Raw genomic sequence first — 14229 nt, forward strand, 5'->3', positions numbered from 1 at the left:
TTTTGGAATGTGAATACTCAGCCACGCTTGAGGATCACACGGAAAGAAAAACACATTTTTTTTAAGTAGCTTTGTTTATTGGTTGTCACTGCCTTAGCTTTTCCTCAAGTGATACTTTCGATAAAAATGAGCTTTGCTCTAATCATCTCAAAAAAGCATTTGCTTAAAAGAAGAAAAGTAAGAAGTTATATTATTTTCATTGGCTATTTGAGCTAACCATTTTCAAAAACAGCTCATTTTTGTGGGCACATTAATCACGATAGCCTACAGGAACTGATTAGGTAGTGTCACTCTCTCTCTCTCTCTCTCTCTCTCTCGCTCTCTCTCTCTCACACACACACACACACACACACACACTTAGAGAGTTCTGCTGTAACAAAAGGGTCAGCACAACTCCTACATGTCTGGTCTGTCTGTCTGTCTAGAGTGCTAGAGTGGTGTCCCTGTCTTACACAGCAGGGAGCTCTGACTCAATAACAAACTCAATAGTTAAAAAGAGAAAAAACACTCACATCCGTCTCAAAAAGATTGGGTGCAGGACCACCAAAAATACCATGAAAAGCTGAAAAAAAAGTCTGCGACACCAAGCTCCTGTTGCTTTTTTTAATGTGACGTTTTGGGCAGCATGCCCTTCATCAGACTGATCATTAGGTCTGATGAAGGGCATGCTGCCTGAAACGTCACATTAAAAAAGCAACGGGAGCTTGGTGTCGCAGACTTTTCTTTCAGCTTTTTCAATAACAAACTCAGTCACTTACTCACTCACTCACTCACTTACTTATGCCGCATTCCCAAAGGATGGGAGATGGGATGTTTGTGACCTCCAACTTGCTGCAATGCATTGGAACGCCTGTCGAAGCGGAATGTTCAAGTCGCAAGCTGGGGCCACACCAAAGTACCCCGACTTCGAAATTGTGACGTCAACACAGCAATGGCAGTGCACAGTGATAGGAATAGTTTGTGTTTTACTTGCTGGTTGGAACGCTTTCAAGTGGGAGGTAGCCGCCTCCTGGTTGCATATTAGGAAGCTCCTACCGCTCGGGAATGCAGGGTCACTCACTCACTCGCTTACTCACTCACTCACCCACTCACTCACTCACTCACTCACCCACTAACAAACTCACTCACTCGCTCACTCACTCACTCACTCACTCACTCACTCACTCACTTACTTACTCACACACTCACCCACACTGTACACTGTAAGAAAATTTCCCTGCAAAATAACGGCAGTTACTGGCAATTATATTTACCTGTAATTCTACTGTTATTTCACACCAAAAATCAAATACAGCTCATTGCTGTTTAATGTATCACAGTATATAACATTTTTTCAGCAGCAATTGAACTGTTAAATAACAGTACTCTACAGAAAAATAACAGTACATTTCAGTTAAAAAGTTGAATTGTACTGTGTGATGACAGGCAAATACTGGGTCATAGTTGTATTCATGAATATGGCCATGGCAACTTCCCACCCCACCCATCATTCTCCATAACTGTGGTACCCTGGCCATGTTACCACCCCACCCTCCCATCGTTCACCATGACTGGAGTGCCTTGAGCATGATACTATGGCGCTATGCTGTATTGAGAAAATGGTTTGCGGTGGTCCTTTGAAAGTGTGGGCATGAATAAAATTTCAGAGTACGCAGTGCTATGTTACAATGATAGTGTTCAAGGTGGGCTTTTTACTGTATCTCTTGATGAGCCAATGATGAATATAGCATTGGTCAGTCTTTAAAAAATTATTTTGCACCAAGTAGCACAGCAAACAAGCAGCACTACAAGCTAGCTCTCAAAGCAATGCCTAATTTGCAGCAGGCACATTATATGCAACAATGCCACAAATGATGCCACATACAGCAAGCTTTCACAAAGAGGAAAGTGTGCAAGCATGTAAGCAAGCTTGTAGGCAAACAAGTGCTATGCTGTGCCATGCAGGCCAGCCAGCAGGCAGGCAAGCAACTGAAGTGTGGATAGTCCAGATTTATATACAGGTGCAAAAGTACCATGTGACCAGAGTCATCAGGCCCTTGGCAGGTGACGCCCGTAATTGAATAATGGCATAACAGCCCTACTCAGGTGAGGCCAGGCACTGATTAGCAGATTGGTTTAGATGGGGCTGCTTGTTGCAAGAGTGTTACAAGTTCTTAAAATGTTTCAGCCATTCACACTTTCATCACTATCAAAATGCATGTGCTACTCACACTTTGCTGCACACTGTAAAAAGAGAGACTGCAGTTCATTAATATTTAAGCATTTATGATAGAAAGATAAAACCCTGAAAAAATGGGTTTGTGCATTTTTGAATGGAATTGAGTAAAATTACTCATTTTCCAGCAATAATTCACTACATTTTACACACTTTTGGGCAAATAAAATTTGCTCTGAATACCAGAGTATTTATTACTTGGTTTAAATTAATTAAGTCAATGATATGGTGTAAGTAGTAGATTTTACTAGAATCGTATCTTAAGAACTTTGATTTTATTCATTGAGAAGAAGCTGTTTCAATGACAACTGCATTTCCGGCGCAGCCAACAGAGGAGAAGTCGCTGCACATGGTCATGGACTGTTCACGTTTTGGACTTCTGTAAAGGTAATGAACTGGTTTCATTATTATTTTGTCAACATCTTAAGTTTGCAATTCGATGTAGGTGTACAGTCGAATATCATTCCGGTCTCTCGCGTAATACAACTACTTGGTCTATTTGTAGGTAGGCATGCTGTCCAAAGCAACAACAATTCCCATTTTTAGCCGTGTTCAGTTCTAGACAAGTTCAAGAGCTCGTTTGAAGCTAGAAACGAAAATTTGTGTGAATTACATTAAGTTTCTCTGCTTTTCATCGCCAGTGCCTCTTTTTGATTAGGCTAACTGCACAGTTACCTAACTTTTTAGTCCAGTGTAGCAGGCTAGGTACATTAATCTGCAAAGACTTTTTTTTCTATCGAACTCGCTTTCACTGAACAGCTCGTGTTGGAAAGGCCGGGGTTTTGTGCACGTGCCCTTGCCGTGTTTCTCATGAATTCATGATTCACGTGCACAGTGAGTGGCAGGTAGATTATTCATGTTCCTGGGCACGAGTTGGTAAGTCCAGAGCCATTTTCTATTCATGACTCTGGGTAAGTCCTTTAGTTGACTCTATGCCGCTTGCTGTTGAAGTCCTGCTGAAGTTTCCTTTATCCTATGTGCATAAATGACCAAAATGTAAGTAATCCTGACGAAATATTGAATATCTAGCCTTGTTTTCCTGTGTATGTGATGTGTGAGATGAAAGATAGAAGTTTTAGAGATCGTTTTTTGTCTACTCATTTCCAGCTAAGTTACCTTGAGTTTAGCTTGACTTTACTGCAGATTTACGGTGCTATTTGCTTCCTATGTATGCGTGGAGTCATTTCGAGTGCAGTGTGTCATAAATCAGCCCTTTATTAGACAGTGTAGGCTTATAATCTTGATGCAGAAGTTCGTTGGATTTTGTATTCATTTAAAGTGAAGATGCTGGAACTTCCCATAACTGTCAGCAACCTGTTTTACCGCTAGTTGCCTATAGATGGCGATCTTCCTCCATATTTGCCATGTGTCCTGTATCTCTGAGTTAGTGCACCAGTATAGTTTTAACTGGAAGATATTTTCCTGTCCCCCTTTTTCCTTGTAGACCACACACACACACACACACACACACACACACATGCCTTTGTTACCTTCATAATGTAAATAATTGGAAACCTACTGAAGAATATTTTATTTGGAATTGCATTCAATTGTACCCTGGTGCTTTGCTGTGCTGCATTCATTGTATTACCTTATATTGAAGAAAAGGCCAGTGAATTCCTTTTATTCCACATGTCCATACACCAAGGAGACGCGCACGTATTTTCCAATTTTCCTAATACAGTCCACCCATTAGTTACTGAGCTATGCCCGTTGTAATAGCTCGTGCCTAGCTGGAAGAGTGGACGCCGCGTGAAGAGCGGACATGCTTTGTTTTGTCAGCGAACACACATGGTGGTGGTCAGCTAATGTCTCTAGATTCAGCTCTCAGTCAGATGGAGTAGCAGCAGCTATCACTGTAGACCAAACAAGAACATTGCTTGTGTGGTTGTGCATCAAAGGAAAACGTTAAATGCAAAATTCCAAATCGCATAGGCATGAACCCATTGAACTGTGCATACAAAATGTTAATGTGTAGAGTAAAATGGTGCAGGTTAAGGGCATTAAAGATCCATTTTGCCAAATTAATTGAACAGGCTAATGGCTAAAACGGAATAAAAAAAGGTTTTTGAAGGTTGAATTTGTGTTGAAATAATGTTCAGATTATCCTCATGCACTTAGTACACTATCACAGAGTAATTTAATCATCTGATGCATGTCCTTATCTTGTCCCCTCCCCCTTCTCCCTTCTTTTTCTAGCTGTTCGTGCAAGAGCATTTTTAAGTGAACTTGGTGCACGCATCACAGGGACCCAAGTGGTTGAACAGCACAGAAAACAGTGAGTTTTGAGTACAAAATGTAAAATTCAAATTTTTGTGCAGAGTAAAGGTGTGAAAGCCCCATATTTAAAAAAAGGCTTCACCTATCTGCAGACGGGCTGAACTTGGGCTGGGCATTAGCTTAGCGTGATGGAAGCCCAAGACAACATTTTTTGGAGATATTAACACATTAAAGGCTGACTTAAAGGGCAAAATGACTTATTTTGAGGCATTGCTTAAAACGGTAGTTTCATGTTTTGATATGTCTGTGATGGTATGTTATAGAGCTTGTCTCTTTCTAACCCATGCACAATTTATTATAGGATATTCTGGTGCCTTTTGAAATGGCTTAATGCAAAACTATGGTTTTGAACTGTTTATGTGTTTCATGTTTTAATGATGTTCACTTACTGCCCTCATATGTCTAGATAATACAAGGTGTGGACCTAAGATCTGATGTGTGGGTCTCTCTTGTGTTTTCTTCTTTCTCTAGTTGTTTGAGCAGTGAAAGTGTGATTCAAAGCAGATGATTTTAACAGCACCACGAGACAAACAGTTCAGCGGCACAGAGAACAGTAAGTTGTGCATTCAAAGTGTCAATGTAGATATTAAGATGATACAAAGTAAGGGCATTGAAGGACCATGGTGCAGTTGAATTGAATGGGCAAATGTAAAAATGAAGGTTGAAATGTTCATTTGTTTTCTACATGTGATTAAAAATGCAATGTTAAGGTCTCATATCTGATGCATGGGTATGTGTATCCTTTTCTTTCTCTAGGTGTTCATGCAAGATCCTTTGTAAGTGAACTTGGCGCACGTGGCATTCAACACAGCTGAGTGGGATACCAAGCATAAAACGGCACAGAAAATAGTGAGTTTTGTTTCCAAAATTTTAAATTAAAAAAGATAAAGGAGTAAAGTATTATTTTTATTTTTTTCCTAATATGCCAACTCCCGGCCTCCATTGCTCCCTTGCTCTCTCTTTCTCTCACTTTCTCCAATATGCAACCTTTCTTCCTTCACTTGTGCTTGTGGCCTCGCCCCGCCTCCTGGCCCCTCCGTGGTTACTCTCACTCACTCTTTGTCTCTGTATGTCTGTCTCACACCACACACCCGCACTGTCTAGTTTTCTCTCTCTCTCTCTCTCTCTCTCTCTCTCTCTCTCTCTCTCTCTCTCTCACACACAAACTCTGTCTCTCTCTCTCGTGCACATGCATTATGTTTCTCTCCTTACGCCCACACACACACTCTAGTTTTCACTGTCTCTGTGTCTTATCTCTTCACATCTCTCATGTACTCTTGCCCTCACTCTATAGCTCTGTCTTGATTAAATACTATGTGAGGAATGACTGCTGTAGGATGTGAGGCTGAAAAACTGATAACTGGCCCGCTAGTTTTGGACAATTGAAAATAAGTGCTCCTAACTATTTCAAAAATAATCCACAATCAAATAAGGAAGTGTCACATGGAAACAGATTGTGTAGAGAGTGATGTATTAAATTGCAATCACAGGATGCTCAGCTAAGGCCTTTTGCTTTGACTGATCAGATGATAAATAAGATTTTGCATTAATATTTAATGTTCTTTTTATTTCAGGACGCTGATGAAGAACGGATGTCCGAGGACCTTGCTGCTCAAAAAATGAAGATCTACAGCATCATGTCCAGCTCAGCAGAGGGGCCGAGCGATGTTGGTGTCGTCATTGAGGGAGTGAAAGTTCTCACCACTCTGGGTACCTTTGCCAGGGCTTGCTGCATGCTCCTCGGGCTGACTTATGCACTAAATCTGGCCTACCCTAAGGAGCTCAGATATACATTTGAAATCTTCCAGAAGCTCCTTCTGGAGCTGGACTGTTCGAAGCAGTCCCCAAAGCTGCACACTTTGAAGAGTAAGTTGTTGGACTAAGGAAATGCCGAACTGGACACTTGAGCTGAGGCGATGCAATGGACACTTGACTTCAGTTTTTCAGAACTTAATGACTTAAAGATTTACCTTTTAATTTCTCCAAACACTACTTTTTCAAGCAGGTTGACACGCACAAAAAAGTCAAATGTGTTATGCCATCATCGGTTGATTTGTTGATATCTGATGTGTCTGTAGATGTGTTTGAAGCTGTGAACGAAGCATTAAGTTATATCTACTGTGCCGTTAGCAAACTTATGCTAAGACCGTGCGATGGACACTTGAGCTGAGACAGTGCAATGGACACTTGAGCTGAGGCAGTGCGATGGACAGTGCAATGGACACTTGAGCTGAGGCAGTGCAATGGACACTTGAGCTGAGGCAGTGCGATGGACAGTGCAATGGACACTTGAGCTGAGACAGTGCAATGGACAATTGAGCTGAGACAGTGCAATGGACACTTGAGCTGACGCAGTGCGATGGACAGTGCAATGGACACTTGAGCTGAAGCAGTGCGATGGACAGTGCAATGGACACTTAAGCTGAGGCAGTGCATGGACACTTGAGCTGAGGCAGTGCAATGGACACTTACGCTTCTTCTAGAGTTCTTTAGTTCTTTATTAGAGATGCTCTGATGCCTCCTCTTACAGGTCTTGCTTGCTCAAACTCTGTTTCTCTCGCTCGCTTGCTCGCTCGCTCGCACACTATCGCTCACACACACACACACTCACACGTTTGTGTAATTGCAGGTACACAGTGAGGTCATTACTTCTTCATTAGAGCCTTTCAGGTGACTCCTTACACAGACCTCGCTCACTCTCTCGCGCACACACAAGATTGTGCATGGCTGTGAACTTCAGTTTTTTGGGGTTTTTTTTACTTTTTTTTCTTTATTTACATAAACATTGCACACGGTGCATTCCTCTAAAACCTGTTTGTATTTTGTGTGCACAAATGAATATGCTTTTGTTTTTTTTTCTGTTGAGCAACCCATTTTAGTGTTGCTAAATTGAAGTGGGAAAGACAAATAAATGTTATCTAATTTCCTACTACTTTTGTGCATGGTAGTCTCCTTTAGCAAATAAAACTAGCAAATATAATGTAAATAATATGAGGAGAAAGTAGTAAATATTACTTAAATTAACTTTGGTAAGTTGCACATTTAAATTGAGAGTTTTTCATAATAAATATTTTTTAAAATTTACTCATTATTTTTAAGCAATATAAGCTGTCATTTAAAGAGTAAATAAAACACACATCTATAGTGTCTTCTATTAGCCGGTATATATTATTATCACGTAAATTTAAGTGATATTTCTCAATTAATTTTAATCAATATTGTAGTCATAAAATATAATCAATTATATCACGTGTCACTTTCTTGCCACAATATTATTGAGTAAACCCTCTTCAAATTTTTTACAGTGCATCAAGCACTTTTTAAGTATTGTAGTTTCCTTAGAAATTGTTTCATCATGCTTGATAGTATCAGATAATCTTTAACCAGTCAGAATGACTTCAGTTCCTCAGGTGGTATTGAAGTTTGATGGTGATCACGGACAAGTGGAGGATGAATGGGTTTCAATGGTGCTGCCTTAAATAACTTGTTATTTTCTAGAGATGCACCGGATCCGGTTCCGGTTCCGGATCCGTCAGGATAATAGAGTTTTTCACAGGGTCCGGGTCCGGCAGGATCTTAAGCAGTGGATCCGGTATCCGGCATGTTACCTAAAAATCAGGGTCTGGTGCCTGTCTAGCCTAGGCTTTTCAGTCTTTCACAACCCAAGTTCAAGTTCAAGTTCAAGTAGGTAACCCCAATCACTGCATGGAGTGAAATCCCTTTGGAAGCGGCTATTGCAGGCAGTGTGGCAATAAGCCAATGAGTCTAAAAAATAGTTTGCGCCAACGTAATAAAAAGGGCCCACGTGTGCGAGTAGACTATATGTTTCAACCCTTTTGTAGGATCCGGTATCCGGTTCCGGATCCGGCAGGATCTTATTCAGTGGATCTGGTATCCGGCAGGATCCTAAAAATCAGGATCCGGTGCATCCCTATTTTTTTCCACAACAGCGAATACTGCTATTGTGCAGTACTTACTGTTTATGCTCAATATGTGACTCAAAGTAATATTTTCACAGTAGTTGTCTGTTTTTTCGAAAAACAGTAGAATGCTGTTGCAGAATTGCCGTAAATAAACAGCTATTTGTTACAGTAAATAGCTGTTAATTTAGGGCAATTCTGAAACAGCATTCTACTGTTTTTCGAAAAAAAAAAAAAAAACAGACAACTACTGTGAAAATACTACTTTGAGTCTCATATTGAGCATAAACAGTAAGTACTGCACAATAGCAGTATTCGCCGTTGTGGAAAAAAACTAGAGATGCACCGGATCCTGATTTTTAGGATCCTGCCGGATACCAGATCCACTGCTTAAGATCCTGCCGGATCCGGAACCGGATACCGGATCCTACAAAAGGGTTGAAACATATAGTCTACTCGCACACGTGGGCCCTTTCTATTACGTTGGCGCAAACTATTTTTTAGACTCATAGGCTTATTGCCACACTGCCTGCAATAGCCGCTTCCAAAGGGATTTCACTCCATGCAGTGATTGGGGTTGTGAAAGACTGAAAAGCCTAGGCTAGACATGCACCAGACCCTGATTTTTAGGTAACATGCCGGACCCGGATCTTGTGAAAAACTCGGATCCGTAACCGGATCCGGTGCATCTCTAGAAAATAACAAGTTATTTTAGGCAGCACCATTGAAACCCATTCATCCTCCACTTGTCCGTGATCACCATCAAACTTCAATACCACCTGAAGAACTGAAGTCATTCTGACTGGTTAAAGATTATCTGATACTATCAAGCATGATGAAACAATTTCTAAGGAAACTACAATACTTAAAAAGTGCTTGATGCAGCAAAGTGTGAGTAGCACATGCATTTTGATAGTGATGAAAGTGTGAATGGCTGAAACATTTTAAGAACTTGTAACAGTCTTGCAACAAGCAGCCCCATCTAAACCAATCTGCTAATCAGTGCCTGGCCTCACCTGAGTAGGGCTGTTATGCCATTATTCAATTACGGGCGTCACCTGCCAAGGGCCTGATGACTCTGGTCACATGGTACTCTTGCACCTGTATATAAATCTAGACTATCAACACTTCAGTTGCTTGCCTGCCTGCTGGCTGGCCTGCATGGCACAGCATAGCACTTGTTTGCTTACAAGCTTGCCTACAAGCTTGCTTACATGCTTGCACACTTTCCTCTTCGTGAAAGCTTGCTGTATGTGGCATCATTTGTGGCACTGTTGCATATAATGTGCCTGCTGCAAATTAGGCATTGCTTTGAGAGCTAGCTTGTAGTGCTGCTTGTTTGCTGTGCTACTTGGTGCAAAATATTTTTTTAAAGACTGACCAATGCTATATTCATCATTGGCTCATCAAGAGATACAGTAAAAAGCCCACCTTGCACACTATCATTGTAACATAGCACTGCGTACTCTGAAATTTTATTCATGCCCACACTTTCAAAGGACCACCGCAAACCATTTTCTCAATACAGCATAGCACCATAGTATCATGCTCAAGGCACTCCAGTCATGTTGAACGATGGGAGGGTGGGGTGGTAACATGGCCAGGGTACCACAGTTATGGAGAATGATGGGTGGGGTGGGAAGTTGCCATGGCCATATTCATGAATACAACTATAACCCAGTATTTGCCTGTCATCACACAGTACAATCCAACTTTTTAACTGAAATGTACTGTTATTTTACTTATACTACTGCATAAATATTGTAGAGCACTTTTAGTTTAACAATACTAATACTGTGAACGTTCTGTAGAGTACTGTTATTTAACAGTTCAATTGCTGCTAAAAAAATGTTATATACTGTGATACATTAAACAGCAATGAGCTGTATTTGATTTTTGGTGTGAAATAACAGTAGAATTACAGGTAAATATGATTGCCAGTAACTGCCGTTATTTTGCAGGGAAATTTTCTTAGAGTGCACTAACAAACTCACTCACTCTCTCACTCACTCACTCGCTCGCTCGCTCGCTCACTCACTCACTCACTCACTCACTCACTCACTCACTCACTCACTCACTCACTCACTCACTCACTCTCTCGCTCATTCACTTACTTGCTCACCGACTAACAAACTCACTCACTTACTAACTAACTCCCTCACTCACTCATTCACTTACTCAATCACTCACTCACTCACTTACTCACTCACCCACTAACAAACTTACTCACTCACTCGCTCACTCACTCACTCACTCACTCACTCAATCGCTCGCTCACTCACTCACTCACTCAATCGCTCGCTCACTCACTCACTCACTCACTCAATATGTGTGCGTGCGTGCGTACGTGTGTGTGTGTGCATATGCTTATGTGTGTGTGACAGTAAGAGAGAGTCAGAGAGAGAGAGAGAGAGAGGAGGAGTGAGTAGGGAGAGGATGTGCTTGAGTTTTTGCACACATGAACGTTTGTGCGTTTGTTCATACATGCATGAATAAACTTGCTTAGGCTACACGTCCATATGTGTATTAGAGTGTGGTTCGGGACGTTTTTTTCTGTCCGAGCCCGGCCCTCAGCCGACAGAAAAGTGATCGACCCCGACCCGAGCCCGAGACTAATTAAAATGTTTGTGTCCAAACCCGTCCGAAGCCCGAGACCACTGTAATAGCAACAGAACCTGTGCGCAAGCAAGATTTTCTATGTGGGCTGCTCCATACTCAAAATAGCACGTGATAAATAGCCAGGATAGGCAAAGACGTTAGGATGAGGCAATTTGCAGTAGCCTAATTTAGTTACGCACGCATAGTAGGCCTAAGTATAAACACACACACATACACGCACGCGCACGCACACACACACACATGTGACAGCGCACCTTATGTTTCTTTCGGTTAGACTAACCAGAGATGTTGGGTGCGGTAATCAAATGCATGGGAGGGGCGTGAGAGGATAAGAAAGGCGAAAACTAACGAATACGTTTTGGATGCAGTCAGCGCGGATATCAAAGCATTTGTTACGTTACTGTTAGTGCAAATAAATCCCTGCGAGCCCCGTGAAGCTGCCGCTCTTTGTCGTTAGGATGGGCTACAAGTTAACCCCGAAGAACAGTAGCCTGTTCAGCCCTCCAAGAGAATGTCATTTCCCCTGATGTCCATGCGGTCAATAGGCTATAAAATGAGGAAAGGTTGCACGCGCATAGTTACAACTGTACAGTAAAAGTGACAACAAAAGAACCTACGTGAAGGACATGACATGTCACAGCGGACAAAATAACAGGAAACCTCTCCGCCCCTACCTTAGAATACTCCACGTAGCGTGTGCGTCTTCTTAGTTATCCATGTTATGCTCCTTGCTAGCCCATGCTGGAAATGTAATCCTTGGCGACCAATTCAGTGACAAACTTCTTCATTTTATGTTCAATAGGCCTATTCAAGACAGCCAAGAAGGCATGCTAAAACATGGCCTACACTAGGGCTACAACAAAAGACCATGCGTTCACTGACAACTGTTGATTTGGCGCTTATTAAGAAAGCAAGTTGACTCGGCATCCCTGCTCGGCTGACTCGGAGTGAGCGTCCATGTTGCCACTGGTAACTGGCGCGTGCATACAGCCAATAATAATCACTCGCACGAGTAGCCTACCAACATTTTCATTTATGCATATTCAATTACTTATTTTTTTAATCACAAAACTGCCATTTGCATGAACTGAAACGTTTCCTCTGGTTGCTTACAATTTTCACAATGTCTGTTTGCTTCAAGCCCGAGTCCGACCCGAATCGGACAGATATTCTATTTTTTTTGTCCGAGTCCGGCCCGACCCGTCGGGTTCCGACTAGGGATGGGATATCGGTATCGGTGTATCGGTATCGGGTTTAGATATCAAAATATTTTCAGAGATCGGATCGGATCGGAATTTTCCCAAAGTATCGGAATTTTCCCAGGACTGATATTGAGCCAGGTGTAATGTTAATTTGAAGTCATAACACTTGCATATTAGTTTTCAGGATGGGATTGTTACTTTTCTACTTGATACTTTTACTTATGAATTCGTTTCCTGTTCTTTTGACTTCCTTTTCTGACCAAATAGTCATCTTGAGCCTTCCTCAAGTTGAAATTCATGCATATATGAGGTTTTGGTATTGGATCGGAGTAGTATCGGTATCGGCAGATATCCAAATTTAGATATCGGGATCGGATCGGAAGTGAAAAAATGTGTATCGGTGCATCCCTAGTTCCGACCAGGCCCCTCGGGTTTCGGTCGGGTTGCCGTGCTCTAATGTGTATGTGTGGGAGTATGTGTGTGTTTGTGTAAGTGTGTATGCGTATGCGTATGTGTTTGCATCATGTTTACACCTCCCTGGGTATTTGTGATGTGACTAACTCCTCTCCCTCCCTACCAACTGTGTGGGCTCCTTCCGGAAACTAAATACGTAAACAAGCATAAGGCCAAGTCGTCGACTCGGAATGGAGCGTCAACTTGTGAAATGGCTGCCCCCCAGCACGGCCCCACACACCTACTCTCTATCTGGCTGTGTGTGTGTATGTGTGTCTGTGTGTGTGTGTGTTGGTGTGCGTGTGTTGGTGTGTGTGTGTGTGTGTGTGTGTGTGTGTGTGTGTGTGTGTGTGTGTGTGTGTGTGTGTGTGTGTGTGTGTGTGTGTGTGTGTGTGTGTGTGTGTGTGTGTGTGTGTGTGTGTGTTTGGGACGCAGGCAAATGTCGTCCTTACCTTCTGCTCCCACGCAGTGTTGCCAGATTGGGCGGGTGCCTGCCCAACTGGGCTACTTGGAACAAGCGTCTGCGGGTAAAAACGGCAAAAATGGGCCATTTGGCGGTTTATTGAGTTGTTTTGGGCCCATAGAAGTCAATGTAATTTGTTGAATTTGGGCGGAATTTAGCGCATTTTGGCGGTTTTTGAGAGCATTTTGGGTGGGATTTGGTCAGACACATCTGGCAACACAGCTCCCATGCCGAGGAGTTGAAACAAGTAAACAGCTGCGTGTTGCGTGCTGCCGCTGACTCTTTTTCTCTTCTCTCTGCAGAGAAAACTTTTTAATATAATCAACCTCTGCTCCGCTGTTTAAGATGCAAATAGACAGAGAGGTGTAGTGACCCATGAGCACAGGTACCAACGCATTTACATGTACGCACATAGTACATATGCATATGCATCTAGACCCATAGAGATGTACACATGTACGCACATAGTATATATGCATATGCATCTAGACCCATAGAGATGTACACCAATGCATTTACATGTACGCACATAGTATATATGCATCTAGACCCATAGAGATGTACACCAATGCATTTACATGTACGCACATAGTATATATGCACACACACACACACACACACACACACACACACACACACACACACCTCTTCCCTCTTCCACACACATGTTGGACAGAAATGGGCACATAATTGGCGATTGGCAAATGGGCAGATCATGATTGTGGTGCGGAGGGCTCATCAGTAGCTCCCATCAAGCCTACAGTAGGGGTGGGTATTCTGCCCTACAAAACAAGAACGCAGTAACTCAGATTTTGCCAAACTGAGAAAAAAGGCTTCAAAGTTTGGCCCGACAATTGTCTTGTAGGTAAAGTAGTGGTGACACTTCCTTGTGATACTTTTTTAGGATAGAAATTAAATGCACACAAAACCCCCCCGAAAAAAAACAACATTTATGAGTCTTTTTGACACAAAAAACGGCGTTCTTGGCTGGTATTACTGCCACAAAATGGAGTTACTGCAGGAGTTACTGCGTTCTTGGCTAGTATTACTGTCTATTCCCAAACCATTCCCATTGGA

General features: G+C 42.1%; 1 long non-coding RNA gene across 2 annotated transcripts; it reads left to right on the top strand.

Moving 5' to 3' along the window:
- Positions 1-3980: 3980 nt before the first annotated feature.
- LOC134458729 (uncharacterized) lies at positions 3981-6875 on the top strand. Of its 2 annotated transcripts, XR_010036607.1 has the most exons (4): positions 3981-4493; positions 4967-5048; positions 5252-5344; positions 6070-6875. It is a non-coding gene; the product is annotated as an uncharacterized LOC134458729 (long non-coding RNA). The 2 variants fall into 2 exon arrangements; XR_010036606.1 differs by having other exon boundaries at positions 3981-5048; positions 6070-6874.
- Positions 6876-14229: the final 7354 nt, after the last annotated feature.

Source organism: Engraulis encrasicolus, chromosome 11 (genome assembly GCF_034702125.1).
Source record: "Engraulis encrasicolus isolate BLACKSEA-1 chromosome 11, IST_EnEncr_1.0, whole genome shotgun sequence".
Classification (NCBI taxonomy): domain Eukaryota; kingdom Metazoa; phylum Chordata; class Actinopteri; order Clupeiformes; family Engraulidae; genus Engraulis; species Engraulis encrasicolus.